We start from the raw sequence: 19,482 nt of genomic DNA, 5'->3' as shown, positions 1-19,482 counted from the left end.
CAGCTGCATCCAACCACAAAGAAGCCACAGACAACGGGGAAGAACCTCAGCACTTGCAGACAAGATCCATGGCGAGGAAGAAGGACGCATGAGCAGCAAAACAATGACAAAAGAACTCTGTTTCAATTTGTGAATTTTAAATAAGAACATTTCCCCAAACTAGAGAAAGGTGATAAGGAACAATAATACGGACACTCTGTGCACCACAGTTGGAGCATAAAGAAGATAACTACATACACAAAGCCACACCAACGCTGACAAAACGAACTTTTGAAATAACGTCATGCCTAAGTAACATAAAGAATCAAGACTCTGATAGACTGAAAAAAAAAGAAGAAAGACATTTCTTGAGAGCGTAACACAGCGTCCTGAAAGCAACCAGTGTCGAGACTTTGTTCACAGAACTTATGGTATATCCCAGCAGAGACCTCAAGTGGGATATCCTAACCTACTTCCGGCTGGTGGTAATATCATATCTGTCACTCATAGGGAGAGAAACCAGTGTCACAGACTTTATTCAAGATCCTGCGAACAAGAAAATAATCTGGCAACTACTGACTGTCATCGCGGAAGCCTTCGCCGAGCTGCCTGAGCACAGTGGAAAAGACAGAAATGCTTCCACCACCAGCAGACATTGAAGAGCTCACCTACACTTTGTTCTTTCAAATAATCGAGAAATGCCCAGGACTTGTCGGGAGAACAACTGACACATACACTTTCATCAGAGACCCAAGAAATCTAGCTCCGTTGAACCAGCTGTGGACTAAACTAAATCACCTTGTGGTAGTCCACGCAACAGGAAGGTGCAGAGACTGTGCGAATCAAAAGAAAAGCTCATGACAAGGACCCGGCCAAAAAGGACAAATGTCCCTATCACCCGAAGACACCCGGCTGGCGCACAACGTCCTGCTTAGACTAGTCACAGACTATCCGGAAATGGTGGGGAGGCCTGCAGATGTTGGCGTCATCACCTTCCTTAGAGATCCAGCCAATGGCCCACACATGGGTACACTCCTCCATGGCATAATGCTCCAGGTGGAGCTATCTAACTTCCAGCAAGAGTACCTTACGAGGTTCCAGTGAGACTTTCTGCCGTGGGACAGATCGTGGAGACAGAGAAACAGTGCGTTATCTTTTCGCCGTGGAACAAATCGAGGACAGAGACCCAGTTCTTCAATTTTCCACCACAAGACAGATCGAGGAGAGCAGAGACAAGAACTACACCATCCTATTTTTTTCTTTTTTACTTTTTCCTCTATTTTTCCTTATTTTATGTTTTATTTTTTCATGTTCACTTTCATTTTTATTTTTATTTTTAATACATTTTATTTTTGTGTGGTTTGTAGCAGTTCCATCTTTTCATTCCTTTGCATTGAACAGGTTCCAGCATGTCCTCAGGAACAAGGCAAATTCAAGGAATGCACTGGGTCTTTACCTACAGTAAATATGCATTATGAATGTGATGTACCAAAGTTGCTAGTCTAACCCTTTTTCATACTCTAGCACAGGAACTGTACTACATACCCAGAGATTACCGACAGCACCCGCAAGAGGGGGGACACACGAAAAGCCCTCGTCACTTTAGTAGCAATAAACTCATGAACTACGAGATCAGAGCAAGAAGAGGAATAAATAACTGACTATGGACTTGTTTGAAATGGGGGCACAGAACAGTAACTTGGTTTTACCACCAGCACAGGGGCGCCCCCGCTTCCCTGGAAGGAAATGCTGCCAGATGTCCTACAAGTCTATTATGTGTATATGCGTAGTAATTATCATTGTCTTTCTGTCGTTGACTATCAGAACTGCTTAATTTATTGGTGCATGAAGTGTTCCAATCTCAGTGCACCCGCCAGATAATGAACGTCTGGGGCATACGAAAGCACCCTATATAGTCATCCCAGTCCCAAGAAAACATGATGGTAAAGTTAACGAACTAAAATTAAACATAATTAGCAGTAATTCAGACACACTTGAGGTAACGAATGGCGAGAAAAGCTGGAGACTGGGTCAGCACAGAATGAATGAAAACACAGCACTGACCACTGCACGCACCCACACACAGGATGCACAGAGACAAGGGCAAGTGTCTATGGCTACAGGGCCTCCAACGAAGGCAGCAGAGAAGGGAAGACTGACTGCCGAACAATCATTTCCAGAAAATAGTGGAAGCAACCATGGAGAACCAAGTGAGAAACCTAAGAAAGAGGGCATAGCAAAATCCCCCAAAAGAACAGAAGTAGCCACAAAGGAACTCACAGAGAAAACACAAATACTGATAGATTACTTGTTCCCATTCATAATCAGAGCAAAGAAACTGCACGAAGAACTGAGAAATAGAACTATAGAGACTTTAACAGTAAGCACGCCAGCTCAGTGTCATGCGCTCTGTGCACTCTCGATCATGGCGCCTGTGGAATAGATGGCGGTTTATCCGCCATTGATTTGTTCCATATTCTATCTTTTACTTCCGTGTGCAACGGTCTAGTTGTTCTCTTCCTGTTGTTTTGTTTCCCTTCTTAAGTCCCGCCCCTTCCTCTGTACGGCACGTTACAACCCTTCGCTTCGTGCTCCGGGTGCCTGCGCTTTTCCTTTTTGTATTTCGCCTCGGCGTCCTGCCTTTTTTTCGGGTCTCGCCCCAATTCCTTCCGTCCTTCCTTCCTCACTAGTTTGTACCTCCTACTCACCATCGCTGTCTTCTCCTTGATGGGTGCCGGTCTCTTCACCTTTTCCTTTGCCTTCGTCTTCCCCCTTCTGTCTGGTACTTTGTTTTTCTAGTCGGGCCCTTGCCTTCTCTTTCCTCCCTCTCCTTACCTTCCTGGCGTTCCCTTTCTGTCTTCCTGCTTCCTCTCTCCTCTTCTCTTGTCCTCTCTCTGCGTCCTAGTCATTTTCCTGTTCTTCCGTTCCGGTGGATGTCTTTCATCCAGCATTTGGATACCACCAGTCACGCTTATCAACCATTGAAATCTCCTTCTGCCTTCAAGACATCGGCTCAGTACAGCTGCAGTCTGGACTCTCTGCTCCGTCAAGACCCTTCCAACTACCTTCCTCCACAGTCTCTGGAACTGGAACTTGTCTACACTTTACCTGATCCACCAAAAAGAGAGGTTTTTATTTAGCATCTGCTTTTTTCCTCTCGTTGGCCCCTCCGGGGGGAAGTCCCCTGTATCCCTGTCCAGTTAGGGTACCAGGGTGGCTTCCAGTCGGGGACGGCCTTCCCTCTACTCACGTAAAAAAACACAGAAGAAGAAAGAGCCCAAGAGGAAGACTACATCTGAAGAGTCTATATTCTTCACCTTTTCAAGATGGCCGCCCATTTCCTTACTGATCGGCTTCTGTGCCCTTTTCTATGTCGATACCCCGATTCGTTTTCCTTCTTGGCGGCTTGACTCCAGCGCAGCACGTTTCCAGGGTAACGACCGCGCTGAGTCACTGTCTGCCGGATCCAGTTTGCATACACCTTGTTCCTTGAACTGAACAGGTAAGCAACCGCAATCCGCGACTCTCTGCCTGAGTGGTAGACCCATGGCCCATTGCTGACTATAATATTAGACATATATGTGTCTCTATTTAGGTGCTAGCAGTACGTGGTTTCCAACAGACGCCCTGCATCTGATCTTTGCTACCTCCCGATATTCTTTGTCCACGCGGATGCATCAGTTGCCTAGGATATTGGCCATGCAACCTGAGTGAGTGTATATATTTATCCGTGCCCAGCTTGAACTTAGAATCTTTATTCTTATTGAGCACATATAATTCATTTGATTTACTACATCCACACATAGGCTGCTTTTTGCCATTCTTAAATTCGCTCCCTATGCAATATTCTTCCGTGTCCAACAATTGTTTATGTCGTAGTACATCCCCCTCCCCACAGGTGGACCTTACTCAACTCACCTCTTTTGGAATGGGTTCGTTTATAAGCACGAGGTGGATATCTTGAATATATTAGTTCACTTTTTTTACTACACCGGGACTTTATTTTTCTATTTTTCTGCTCTTTACCATCGCCCCAGCATCTTGCGATATGTATTGCTTGTTAGTATTCCACTGGCATTGAAATGAATTTTTTCTTCTGTCTCCTTGAATTGTTGAAAATAGTCCAATTAGGCCTTTTGAAGAAGAGGGACTCCTCGAAATGCGTCGGCCAACCGATTATTTGTGCATCATTCCTTTTGCATCATCTATTGCTTCTTCGCAGTTTTTAATATGCTAAATGTTACCAATCATTTCTTGCAACTGAATGTGCCTCTAGGCAAATGTTGTTTTTTTGCCAAATAAACTGTTATGCTTTCAATTGACAAACTACTATTATATTTATATGTTTGAATGCCCTTTGTGGCATCAGTAATTAGGGTGCAGGGGACGGGAGGGCCCCACTTTTGGGTCCTCTTTCGTTTCTCTTTATTGATTTAGGCTTTGTGCCAAGGCCTTTTTTCCTCCCCCGCACCTGAAAATTCCTGAACTAGCTTTGCTGGATTGAGATTTATTATTTGATATTTTTACTTATATATTACTAGGTGTGCACCACTGTCCACAATTCTTTATTCTCCAGCTAAAAGGATTACCTGGATGAAGATGGCTACGTCCAGGACATTAAAACAAGAAACAGGGCGCACACAAGGAATCACGTGATCAGATACGAGAATCCTGGCATCAAAGGATCAGGAACACGTTGGGTAATAAACCCAAGATTGAACGTTCAAAGAAAAACTGCAGAAGAGGCTCAAACCTGGAAGAACAGAGGCCAAATGCAGATTTGGGGAACAGTGGTCTCCCCAGATGGATGGGAAGAAGGAGTAGTAATCTGCCGAGCTTGGATGGTCTTTGGAGCCTGCCAAGAAGCAATAAAGAACTCGCAGAGGTTGTGCAAACCTCTACGGCCAAAACTGGTAAAGCTGCTAACATAGGTCGAAGACAGAGGAGGACCCCTGCAGATAGTACCACTGGAAAGCCCAAAACTATGCTTCCGAAATAATGGCACGAGGAAGATGGGAGAGAATATAAACTGCAGACGAATCTTTGAAGCCCCAGGAATGACACAAGGAACCGCAGTTATTATGGACCATTACTGGGCGTGTGGATCCAAGGCATACATAAGACTACCAAAAAACTGGGGAGGCATATGCACACTGGTGAGCATCCACGTTCCCGCGTTAGTGATCCCTAAGAATGACCTGAAGTTGGACAGTTTCCCGAAAGCAGATGCTCATCTAAGGAGAAGGAGATCTGTGGAATTGGTATCCATGATGAAGAGAGAAAATTACTATTCTACCAAATCAGAAGAGGCATTCCATGCAATCCCATACGAACACAGGCTGTTCAGCCTCACCTCAACAGTGTTCACCACAATGCTCTTGCCACACATCTATATTGGAGTGAATGCTAAATGGTTGCAGATAACCAGATGGGAGTTATTACAGACCATCAATACCACTACAAAAGGATTTAACTTGATCAAAGAAGAGCTGAGAGCAATCAAACTGATGACCCCCTAGAACAGATATGTGCTTGACATCATCACAGCATGGGATGGAGCTGTTTGTGCAAAAATCAGAGAATCATGTTGCACATTTGTACCATCGCACGATGAAGAAAACAGAACCTTAACAGAGGCCATAAGTATGTTGACAAACTTGAAAAACCAGATGATCGATGAAAGTGATGAAGCGGACGATGACGGCTGGTTTTGGGACCTATTCTTGTGGGTCCCACAATGGATGGCAGATATATTCAAGTTTCTGGGAGCACTATTAGCAATGGTACTGCTAGGATTCTGTGTTATCAAGATAATCATTGCACAGTGCCAGAAAACTCTGAAGAAAGCCATAGGGATGAACTTAATGGCTGATGTCGAACAATGGTGGAAGCCCAGAGACCAGACTGATGAGGAAATAGGAGACTTTGTGAAGGCCAGCAAATTTGCACCAGAAGGAACATATCCTAAGAAACAAAGAAAGTATGAAGGAAAATGGATCTACTGCAGCCCAAATGGACAATGTCAGATAATGACCTGGAACAAAGATGAGCATGTGAAAACAGCAGGGAGTTTGAAAGGGGTGATAAAAATATGGACCCCGAAGACTCACACATTCACACCATCATGTACAAACCCTGAAGACGATGAACATGACACCGAAGAATCAAGGAAATAAATTCAAAGGAGTTTGCAGAAGCGGTCGATGAATCGACCAGAGGGGGGAGTGTAGAGGAGGTCCCAGACATGGCCTGCACCCCTACCCCTCATTTCGAGGTACCAGGAGAGTACTCACCAAGGTATGTGACGTATGAGGAACAAATGAACCACAAAAGAGCTGCATTGGGGCTCTGCCCAGAGTAAATCAGAAGATCCATACCTGTTGAAGCGCCCATAACCAGACAACCCTGGGCAGCACGGTACCCTTTCAGACAGCCGTACCAGCTTCTGATACGAAACGAAGAGTACCTACAGACGGTCCATGAAGAGACCCAAAGAGCCTTAATGGAAGGCCAGTGGAAATGACACAAGGGCCTGGACAGACTCGTGAATGAACAAAAACGGCTATCGAAGACAAGCACGCCAGTGCGAGTAGCTATGAAAATAGATGTAATGGACACAGAGAAGAGACAATGTTAAAACGTAAGGAGTCAGACAAGATGGAAGCAAACGTCCAGTTAAATGTGTGTAAATAGACTTGGAAAGCAAGAGGCTAAAGAAAACGATACTGCTTGCAATGCTTAGTAGAAGGTTAGAACGGCAAGTGCCTACCATATATCTACCTCAATAAGGCACAATATACAAGTGCGACTCCATTTTCTAAAGCAGAAATATACCCAGGCTGCCAGAGGCCTAACAGGCCAAGTTTCATAACCCAGCCAGAGCCAAGAGAAGGAGCGGAATCGAAACTCAACAAAGAGCGGCTCATGCCTAGGAAATCGAGGTCAACCAGAGAAAGGGAGGAGAGCGTCAGCTAACAAGACTCAAACTTCAGAGCATACCAGCCTGCCCCATGAAGGTCAAGATAAGGGGGGCCCATGCAGGTGGTGAGGCCGAAACAGATTTAAATACACTAAAAGCTGGAAACTGAAGCAGATTCATGGTGAACAAGCACATGATCAGCCAGGCGTGGAGAGGTACCACTGCCTGATGTCACCCAGAACCTGAGGATGCCATAACTTTTCCTGATAAGAGGCTACAGTTTCGAGGCCATACCCAGCCAACTAATTGACACATAGCCCAAGATACTGATTGATGGAAAGGAGGCAGGGTGAAACTTGGGACACCAGGCACCTGGGTGTCCATTCTGCATGCTGCTAATTAAAAGGTCGAGATTTATGTATAGGGGTGTAACCTACCCAATCACAATGGACCAAGTTATCTAGGGTCCTATATATCATAGAACCAATGAGACGTCATACTTGCAGTGACGTCTATCACGCGTGATGTAGAGGGAGGGGTGTAGACGCCCACCCAATAAGAGTTATCCAATCCGCGTGCTCCATTATCATATACAGATATAGCACCTATACTTAAGTTACCTTTCCTAACCAATTATATTGCATGACGAGTTTTGTAGAATTAGACGTCAATGATGACGAGATTGGTGCATAAAAGTTACTGTTCACCTGAAGTTTGTGGAAGTCGGAGTGAGACAGGTGGTCACAACAATGCTGATTCCTAACTGCTTCGCTTTTTGATGTACTTGTCATTAAACAGACTTCCCTCTGCCAAACTACTGAGTCCTCATTATTGAGTCGTGTTGGAGTAAGTGAATCCTGCACCACCATCCCTCACATGGTGCAGCTATCTTGTCTTACAAGTACTAGAGGGTGAGCACTGACCTATGGGCCTGTTGCTGGACATCTCGCCCTCCTGTACAAGTGAACTCCACATTTGTGTGTGTGTATGTGTGTGTGTGTGTGTGTGAGAAAGAGAGAGAGAGAGAGAGAGAGAGAGAGAGAGAGTGAGAGGTGAGAGAGAGAGAGAGAGAGAGAGAGAGAGAGAGAGAGTCCTTGTGTATGCTAACTTTGATTGCATACTGTAGGACTGCCTCTTGCCACAGTGTATAGACAGTAGCAGAGCAAAGGTTGCTACTCAATGAACAGATGATGTTTCAGAAGCTTATCCAAACGAGTTCAAGACCTCAGTGTGACCAGGTCTCCTAAGGTGACAGCACATAAAGAATTAGCATAGCTTAGAAAGGGGTTCACGGTTGGAGTATCACACACAAGGATACATTATTTAATTTTTAGAATTGGCACAATTCAGGGGCTGAAGGTCTAGACTTTGGTTCCATGAGGATTAAATGCTTGCAAAGCCTCAAACGGTGTGCTCAGAATATAGGGTTAACATTCTGAGAGATTTGTGGAAATGTTTTAGCTTCTTATGGTTGACAGACTTAGTTGAGCCATCACCTGGGTTCTCCTGTCTTCCCCATTGTCTTTGGCCTGCATGACATCCGGTGGAGACTGTAGCTTTCATGACCTGCCTGGAGGTTGGACATGGCCTTTAACAGCCTGCCAGCTCGAGCTAAGGCAATCCCAAGCAAAGCGAGGGCTTCAGCTCGGCTGTTGGCCAATAAAGGCCATGTCCACCTGACAGGTAGGGCATGAAAGCCATTTGCACCCCGGGGTTTGTACCGGGTGCAAATGGCTTTCATAATTTGGCATGGGGAGATCCGCTCTGCTTGCGCAGTCGATCTCCCGATATAAAATAAAATGAAACAAAGATGAACTTTTCCATGTTATGGCGGTTGCCAGACGGATGAGCTCGGGACCAAGTGGAATGCTACGCTCCTGCAGGTAAGGGAAGCGGGTGGGGAGGAGAAGTGGGACATTTTGGGGCGAAGGGCAACAGGGAGAGGCTCTCTGTTGCCTCCCCGCAATGGAAAAATAAAATGAGAAATGCCACCCATGGAAGGGCCTCGGGTGGCTCGGACAATGGACAGTGATTGTGTAATCTCGCCCGCTGTTACAGCCACCTGATTGGCTGAGTGCCCTTCCCCGGGTTGTGAATGCCCATTCATTCCCTGGCCCGTTACTCCCCACTTTGCATGAAGCATACCTCCTACCGCCAATATTGATTTGCATATGGTCTTTCGCCTTCTGTGAAGGCACACAAAGGATAAAAGTTCAAAGCTCCCCGTGGGAATTTGTGGTGGTTATGACTAATTCAAAACCTTCCATCAACCACCATTATCGCTTCTCTTTGTAAGTAGTGTTAGTAGACCCAGCCATGAGTCCCAAACTTGCTGTGCCTAGGGTTCCAAGTTGAACCTCACTCATGACACTCAATGAGGTAGAAACATGTCTAGGATTGTTTGTAGTTCTGTGCAGATGGTATATGACTTTGGCTCAATAGTTCAGTCCCTTTTCGGGTAGTGCCAATCCTAATTTTACCTTCTGTAATGGTATAGGTGAGCTATAAAGCAAAGGTTTCCTGATGAATTACCAGGGATCATAAGTGAATAAAATCTTGCCATCCAGCATATGCATCAGAAGGAGGTTACCGGCTCCTTCCCACACATTTTGGGGCTGTAGCAGATTTAGAGAAGGAGTGTCCACCCACATAACTGCCAGGCGCTATGCCTCTACCTACCTCGGTTTCCAACTTTCCTACTGCTCTACTCCTGCTGTCCGTCCCTATTTCAGAATATAGCTAGTGCTTCCTTTAACATACTTCTCTGCAATATATATATATGTGAGCTTTAGCAAGCTCAGTTGATGGAACTCCAAAATCACATCTCCTCTGCCTTGCCTCCACTTACTCCTTGGCAGACCAGATATAGGTGTGGAAATCTCTAGCTGACTTCCTGGATACAGCGCACATTTATGCAAAGAGCTGGTAGTGGTGTGAGTATAAAATATATCCCCTGATGAAATGTGTGTACGTTTTGAGCTGAAACATGTTGAAACATGTAGGATCTCTGTGGGATCTCTGTTTGTATAATTCTGACAATCGTACTGATAGCATTCCTTATTTAATCAAACCACCATGAATAAATATTTATTTATTCCCTACCATTGCATTTTTAATAAAAACATTTACATTTTTTTTAAATATTTGGTGTTAATATCTGCATGACAGATGGAAAGTTGTAGCATGCTTTTTAGACCTGATATCTTCTGGATAGCTGAGGTAACTAGAAACAGTTAACACTTCACAGAGAGTAAGCACAACTGATAGCCCTTTTGCATTTAGGAGACAGATGATAAAAAACAGACTAACATAAAAAGGGTAATTGTTCCCAGGTGACTATTGTGCAGTAGTACTTTTTGGGCATATCTATGCGCAGAATGGAATTACCATAGTAAGCAGTATTGGACCCAAATGGTCAGACAGACTCAAAGAATAAGGCAAAATACTACTGTGTTATCAATTCAATAAAGTAGGGCAATCTGATGAAGAACCGTTCGTGGTCCACACACCCGCACTGCAAATTAGTTACACAAAGGCTTTATACCTCAAAGTGCATCAGCTATGAAGTCATCGTACGTGGCAAATAATGAAACCTATTGGGTTTAGGGATTGGTTAGGGGAACATATCTACTTATAGAATCTATAAGTGTTAGTTACTTTATTGGCTGCTCCTCTCTGGTACACAAACCTTGAACTTCCTTCTTACTATGTGTAAGATACAGATTATACCAGTATAGCACTAGCGGAATGGCTCATGCAACATTGTATGCTCATCGTTGCAGAAGCCCTTATGATAGATTGGCATCCTCTGCCAACTTTGGATACTTGGCTCACTAGATGCATGTAAGCAAAATACAACTCAGGTGCAGAGAACAACATCAGACTACTGCCCAGTTCCTTAATTAGTCCACCATCTCTCATTGGCCAAGCCTTCAGCCAAGGCCTCCTCTTTGTAGTTGACCTTGCAAGCAGTTCTCTTCTCTGGGATTTTTAAGGGAGTGTAAGCACCATTATCTTCGTCTGGAGCATAATGAATAGGCCTTGTTTTTGAGTTCTGAATCACGTGGGAGGAGACCACTATTTTCTCCATTTAGACCTTTTATTTAGTGCTATTTAATTCACTTAAGCTGAGTGTCATTACTCCACTTGGCCTCTGGAGACCTGGTTGCTCTGCCTCACATAGGCTTTGCTGCATCTTTCATTGTCAATGCTTGCCACTCATAAATGTTTGCTCATTTGCTTAATCTAAGCAAAATATGTCCTGCGTACGTTGCTTATCCTCGTTAACTCCCCTTGTACCCTTCAGTAGCTTCTTGTTGTGGCATCCTTGATCTCTAGCCAGCAGTTATTCTTTGTTTCTGTATGAATTCGTATTTCCAGCCTCTGTCAGCTATGCAGCTATGGACTCTCTCCTTTGAGCTCTTTGCTTACTATCATTGAGAGCCAGTGTCCATCTTTTCAATATGACCGCTTCACCCAGGTTGTGTTTTCTACTGCAGCAAGCATCTATATGGCTCATCCACCTTGCATTTTTGCATATATACGTTAATTACTCATCTGGTTACTTATCTTCTTTGTATATATGGTGTCTTCCTACTTGTACATATGTTTACTCTTGTTTCTTCAGTTGCATCTTAATTTTTAAGTATTCTTATATTGTTTCAGTGTGTCATTTTATCTTCTCCTTATCTCATCAATTTGCACTTGTCAGATCTTCTTTACAACCCCTCGATAGTCAATGGTGCCCGCAAGTCTCCTGCTACCACCTCAGTACGAGGGTACATTCAATACAGTTCTCTGAGTGCATAACGTCTCTCATACACTTGCGATATTGGCACAATACCTGGTGTCATGTACACTGTTTTCTTGTTATTCATCCAGTATGACAGAGGTGAGGTGGCAGAGTCTATCAGTGATGTACACATCTGTTACTCTACATTCCCCCCTCTGGTCGAGTCTTCAACCACCTCCTCTCCCTCAATTCTCTTAATTTTTCTACAGAACGACTTCTTCAGGAATCCATATCTTAGTCACCCCCTTCAGGTTCCATGCATTCTTTATATGTTCATCCATGCTCCAGGTGAAAGGGCATCACTCCCCAGTTGGTTGACAGAACACCCAATGCTCTACTCAGTTCTTATGATCCTTAGAATATCAGAACTTTGTTCCTGGGGGTGCTAGAGGAATTTCTTTCAGGTGCTCACACGTAGTGTTTTAAATCTGTGTGTGCTCATCTGTCACAGCATTTACATCGATAATTATCTTCATTCCAATTGCTTTCTTTTCTATCTTCTTGCACTGTCCAATGAATATTCTTATAAGACCGAATCCCAGCTATACTAACACTAGTATTGCTCCAAGTAGTTTGAAGGTATTTCCCAGCCAAGTTGGACTCCATGAAAACAGGCACAAAAACAATCTTCATCCTCAGTCGCATCTCTTTTATCCACCATTTTCGTATGCCGGATTGACAGCATAGTTATCATTTCGGTCAGGGTTCTATTTTCTCCATCATGGGCAGGTATGAATGTTCAGCAAGAAGGAACATGCCGTCCTCCATTGCTGTAATTAAGTCCAGGACATGCCTGTATTGGAGGGTCGTGAGCCTGATGGCCCTCAGTTCTTCTTTGATCGCATTAAATCCTTTTATTATTGTGTTGATCGTTTGTAGCAGATACCATCTAGTGATCTGTAACCACTTAGCGTTTACTGCAGTCTGAATTCCTGGCATGAATATAGCTATGAATATCACTACTGAACAGTTTATGTTCATCTGGAATATCATAACAGGCATCTATTGACTCTGCTGAGAGTTCTCTGTCTTTCGTCGAATGAAGCCCAGTGATCCCTTCTTCCTTAAGTGTGCATCCATTTTCGGGAAACTGTCAATATGGAGATCACTTTGGGGAATCACCAATGCAGGAACATGTATGATCACCAAGGAACACGTTCCTCCACAATTTTTTAGGCAGCAGCATATAAGCCTTGGATCCACATGCCCAATAGCGATTCATTAGCACAGCAGTTCATCCACTCATTCCTGGTACTAGGAGCGTCTGCTTACATCCTTTATTTTCTCCAACTAGAACCAGGCCTTTGTTCCTGAGGCATATTGCCGTATTCTTTATTGGTATTATGGACACCGATCCTGCTTCATTTTCAACCCATGTTAGTAATTTGGAATACTTGGCTCATGACTTTAGGCATCCGTCGTTTACAATTTTCACTATGTCCACTGGTTCTTTCATCAGTAAATGTGCACTGGCATGATAACATTCCTTCTTCCCATCCTGTACTCGAGGCAACTTGTATGTATACCAATAGCTGAAGTCTCTCCAAGCATCCTGGCAATCCTGGTGTTTCTGGTATATCTGCACATCCCAACCTCTTCTCTTTCGCAAACCCTTATTTGTTTTTGATTGATGGATGAATACATGAGCATTCTGCTCAATGAACCTAGGTCGTTTTCAATCTTCTGCGTTTTTATGTAAGCATCTTCATATGGAAATGATTTCTTTGATCGCCATTGTAGAGTGACCCATCTTCCTTCGAATTGTCCTCTTGTACACGCTGCTAATATGGCTGAGGCACTTTGCATCGTGTGCAGGTATTTCTCTTTCAATAAATGTTCTGGCTGCATTCATGGCATAAGGAATGAGAGAGCATATGTAGCAGCTTTCATCTGATGCTCTCTTCCCCGCAGCTCTCATGTGTTGATACCACACATTACTTTTTAAATAAGCTGAATTGTGAAAATATGAATGCATACATTTATTAGGCCTCTTATGAGTGTGGCGGTGCAGAAACAAGGGTGTCATTAAACACAGAGGCCGACTCACTACAAGTCTGCCTGCAGGGGCCATTGCGCCCGGCAGGTCTGGCCCTGTCAAGCACAACCGCCCCTGCAGGCAGAGTTGACACGTAAGCACTTGGACCTTTAGTAACGTTGCTGATGCTTCCGAGTTCACATTCCCGTGGAGTCCTATGGGAATCCACGCGAATGGGGACTTATCAAATCCGACACCTGACTTCCCACGCCACCAGGACTTGTAATGGCCCGGTGGCACTGGGAAGTCAGGTGCCGGAAACATTGTTTTGGGGTCGGTGGCAACCTGTCGGTGGGCAGGTTTCCTGTTACCGCCAACCTCGTTATGAGACCCACTGTCTTGCCAAACATCCCTTTTAGATCAGGTAATTTGTTCATAAATATCACAACAAATATCACTTGTTCCTTTGTCAACAATAGAAAGAGCTGTCTCATTCTCAGGTATTTCACTTCAATTATAAAACAATATCTCACAAAATGTAAAGAGCATAAGAACATACAAACAACACATTAGGCAAAATGTAGTTGTAAGAAGTATTGCCATAGTATTCAAACGCCACATGATCTCTCTTGGAGTAGCTGGTCTTCTTGTTAGTGTGCATTTCATATACTGAAAAATTCCCATTTTTTGATTTACTGTGCTCACCTTTCAATTACTTTTGAAATTAGCAATTTTGTTATAACAAGAAATGAATAATGATAGGACTGTTTTTAGGATTTCCAAAAAAGGCAACGTCTTTGCGTTGTTGCACTAGAGCTTGAAATGTTCAAAGAATGTATACAAATACAGCATGCAGAAATGCGTGCAACGTTTCTGGAAACATGAAGTGTACTGTGCAATCTTAATGTCTTATATTTAATGTATATTCTTTTTTTTAGTTCAATTGAAACATTTCTGGAACAGCAGCCAGTCCATTCATTCCCTTTTAGACTTAGGAAGTGTCCATTTTGTTCCAGACCATTTTTCAATCCATTGGTTCTTTATCTTTGTCCATAGTGGCCAATCTGGCATGCATGCATGGAACTTCTTCTCTTGCTTCATTGTCACCGGGTGCCGGAGGTGTCGGGGTCTATCCTTTGTTGGTCTTCACATTGTTGAAATGTAGCTATGCTCTTCTCCCTTGGATTTTAACAGGAACAGGGCGTATTCAAGGTTCTAACAAAGCTCTTTGTGAGCACCTAGTCCCCTGGATACAAACTGGGCTGTTTAAATCAGTCGGTTGGTAATCTTCCTCAATCTCCTTCAGCCCTTCCCTCTGATTGTTGATCTGTTGAGAAATAAAGGAAACACTAGCGGTCATACTTGTTAAATAGTCATGCATCTCATCCCCTAATGCTTTTGCTACACTGTTCGCATCAGTTATTACTTCAGTGGAGGAGCAAGAGGTACTCTCATGCAGCCTCCAGTCACCAACTCATGAGGAGTTAGGTGGTGATCTGAGCGAGGCTGATTTCTCAGGGCAAACGGAACAAGGGGTAGGCACTGCAGCCATCCCTTCTTGAAGGACATTTTAATCTTAGCTATCCTTTCGTTTAGTAGCCCATTTAACCTCTCACAGACACCATTCGCCTTTGGGTGATAGCCTGATAAAAATATATGTGTTATTCCTAATAGGAGAATTATCTGCTTAAACACCTAATTTACAAAATGTGGGCTATTGTCAGACTGCAGGACTTTGCACACGCCCCATCTAGTAAACACCTCATGCATGAGGAGCTTGGCAGCGCATATGGCATCAGGGTGCATGTATGGACCTGCTTTGATCCACCTGGAAAAGGGACATACTAATACCAGCATGTATCTATATCCGTTGCATACATGTAGCATATCCACATAATCTACATGTAGATGCTGAAGTGGACCATTGGGCCTAGGGATTCCTCCTCTCACTGTTCGCAAGGTGTGCCCTGCTGTACATTTTTGACACACAATGAAATTTACAATAAACTGTGCCACATGTTCTAATAAATTTGGTGTGAAGTGATGCACACAGTGGCAAATACATGGGATGACGCAGTGAAAACACATGGTATAATAACTTTCCCCTCCCCTCTCACACCCTTATTTTTTAACCCCCAATTTACCTCAGGCCTCGATCCAAATGCTTTTAGAGAATTGAAGGCGGCAGGGTGTGACAAATTGAGAGATATGTTTTCGGGGGAAACGGTAAAACCATTTACACAATGCAAGCTGGAGCAGGGGCTGCATGAAAAATCCAGGTTTACATATTTCCAGGTGAGACATTGGAGTCTGGCTCCCCTGATTAAGGCAGCGGCCACCAGAGAATTAGCACCCTTTGAGCACTTTGTGCTATCAAATCCAGGAACCAAGTCCCTTATCTCTAATCTGTACAAAATACTGGGGGAAGAGACACATAAAATGAAGATTAGTTATAAAGCACATTGGCAGACCACATTAAGGGAAGACGTTACAGAGCACGACCGGGAGACACATTGGAGAGTAATCCCCAAACTCACTAGGTCGATCCAAGTCAAAGAATTCTAGCTTAAACTCATGGTGCAATAGCATTACACTCCAGCACGTCTCGCTCAAATGAAACACACCATATCATATCAGATAAGTGCTGGAGGGAATAGGACCATGTTGGGAATAGGGAACACATATGGCTGAGCTGCCCAAGGTTGGCTAAATACTGGAGAGAGGTGAAACTATTTTCTGTCCATACTCCTCTCTCTTTGCATTCTCGCTTGTTTGTTATGTTGGACGAAGGCTTCAAACGACAGCCGAATGTTACTCAGAAATATTTTGTGATACTGCAATTAGCAGCTCTACTTGTAATCACTCAGAATTGGAAGCAAAAAGACCCACCTCAAATTTCAGATTGGTTTTCTAAAGTATGGAACTTTTTAACTTTAGAGTGGATGACATATTCCTTACATGGGATCTCCCATTGTTTACTGAAGATTGGAACATTATGCTAAACTTTTTAAACAAAGACTTTAATATCCAGCACTGTGCTCATAGACTGTGCCTGGTAGGCATTGTTTGATATTCTGACTTAGAGTTACCTAGCAAAGTGGTATTGTTAATAACATTGCACTAATTTTGTGAAATGCAGGTGAGGGATGGGAAGTGGTTGGGTTGGTGAATTGTTGTGGTTAAGGGGGGGTTACAGTTTGTGATGCAAATTTGAAATGCCAATAAAACACTATTTAAACAAACAAAATCTCGGTAGTAAATTAACATTCTCACTTTCACCATTGGCACAGGTTAGTACCATTTGTAGTGCTGGCTTCTTTAAAATAAGACAACTCAAGAAGGTGCTCTGCTAAACTCCTCCTAGTTATTATGCTCCTGTTATTGCAACCACAATCAATGGCAGTCTTGATTACTGCAATGCAACACTACTTGCCCAGCCTTCTTATTATCTTAACTGGTTACAAGTTCTGCAGAATACTGCTTTTTGCCTAGCCACAGGCATTCCTTATGGCCAGCATATCTCCTGAGCCCAGAGTAAACTTCACTGGCTCCCTGTCTATGAAAGAGTTCAGTTTAAAGCACATTGCCTAATACATCTGGCCTTTTACAAGAAAGGCAGTCTCTTTCTCCAAGAGAAAATTTCTCTGTATTACCCTACACGTGCACTGCATTCTTCCAGTCTATTACTCCTTATGGTTCCCTGCTGTAGGCTGGCTCGATGTGGCGACGGGGCTTTCTTTCCAGAAGGTCCTAAGCTCTGGAACTCCCTCCAATTGCTCTGGAGGGCTATCTCAGATTGTAATCTTTTTAAATCTAAACTTAAAACCTCAACTTAAAACAACACACCCCCCCATCTCATGCACCGCATCTCCAAGAAACCAAATCTGCGAACCCTACGTTCAACTTCCGCCATCTCACTTACTATACCTAGATTCACCAGAAAAAGATCAGGGGGGACCGGCTTCACTGCCATCGCCCCCACATTATGGAACACGCTCCCTCCCGCAATCAGGAACAAACCCTTCTACTCTGCATTTCGCGAACACATCACAAGTGCACTTTTTAACCAATATGCATGATTACCTCTGTAACCAATGTTGAAACAAAACCCTGGACTGTATTGTTACTACCTATGCTTTACTGTATGTAATCTAGCGCTATGATACCTCCAGGTCCTGGGCGCATATAACAAATGAAATAAATAAATAAATATCTGTTTTGCCACTTGTGACAGCTGCGCTATTTACATTTCCAATAGGTAGATCGATCCCCCTGGTAATTGCCCAAAAGCAAAGCGATTCCAGCCTGGAGTTACGAGGGGGAGGGCAGGCGTACGTACTGGGACGAGGAAGAGGAGGATAAAGACCAATGACTATTTCACATAAGTAATCACGGCATTACCTCCACACACCCCTTCCTCATCCCATTCCTTACTCATGAAGGGTATCACAAATCTAAGATGGTTCTACCCAAAGAACCACACAGAACAAAGGCATACTGCACACTGTAGAACAGAGTGGGCAACCCCCTGATTTTTCTGCTAGGGGCGTAAAAAAGTAAAAGGAGATTCCCATGTTGCTGCTGGAAATATCTACAGAATTGAAGCCCCTCAAGTTTCTTCCAAGGAGTCTGCCATGCCCCTTGTAGAACATCGTAGGATACTAGGAGGGCACTAAACCTGCACTAGACTGTGGCCAAAAGTGATTGTCTCTCATCCAAAAGTGAATGGCCAAAGCAGATGCCTTTTGGTCTCCACCAGAAGCCCCAAAAGTGACAAATAGGTTCTAGTGGCGCCAAAAGGCACAGCAGTAGTTTCCGACTCAGATAACTTCTTGAGGAGGGAATGATTAAAGCCGGATCACATCTCAGGATTATCCCAGTAGGAGAGTGTGATGCTGGAAATGCACTGGAGGGACATGCCCTCCATGTCCTTGTCCTGTAGTCCTTTTATCATGTGTGTTCTGTGTTATTTTCTGCACAGGAGTCCATGTGGAACTCCTGGCAGTGCAGATCTTCCTCTTTTTGGTTGTGGTGAACAGACCCTTGGGATACCCATATGGCACCCATGGGCGGGGGTACAACCCTGTACTCCTAGTGTATGTTTTTGGACACCTGTGTGTGGGCCACAGAGCAAGGTATGGGCTGGTGGCAGCTCCATGCTGAATTTGACAGGTGCTCTGAGTATCCTACATTTTGGGATACCCAGGCCATGCCATTGGAATCAGTTGATTCCTGATAGAAGACAAGATGGCCCCTATGGCCCCTTGCTTTCTATCGGCTGTTACCTTGTTTTCCCAAAGTCCCAGGAAGCTGTGACTCTGTCCCTTCCCCTGACTTGCTGTTGGGTGGAAGTTCCATATATGGTATTGTGGGGAAGTCCAGGCCAGACTGGCTGGAGCCTTCCCAATGACTGTATGTTGTGGGTACGCCCTTGGGGTGGGACCTGGGTGAATGGAGTGTGTGACGAATATGCATTTCATGTTATGGGTGTCTAGTTTCTGGTGTTTGACACAGTGACTGAGACAGCCCTGCCCGAAACTACTATGAATGCAGTGTGGAGTGCTGAATGGCTGGGTGCTTGTCTGAATCCACATTTCATGTTGTAAGTGTCTGGATGGGGAAGATTGGCCTGAATGCGCTGTGAGCCTGCTTGGCTGGCTGCCTGCCTGCATGAATGCCCTTCTGAATGATTGGGTGCCTGAGTGTGACCCAGCAGAGTGAATGAGAGACCAAACAGTATATCTGAGGTTCTCTCACTGATGAAAATCGTTCATAAGCTGAAGTTGATACTTGATGCTTACTCTTGAAGCCGAGCCG

The sequence above is a fragment of the Ambystoma mexicanum genome, chromosome 3p (assembly GCF_040938575.1).
Source record: "Ambystoma mexicanum isolate Mex_15411 chromosome 3p, UKY_AmexF1_1, whole genome shotgun sequence".
In the NCBI taxonomy this organism is placed as follows: Eukaryota; Metazoa; Chordata; class Amphibia; order Caudata; family Ambystomatidae; genus Ambystoma; species Ambystoma mexicanum.
This window is presented reverse-complemented; position numbering follows the sequence as displayed.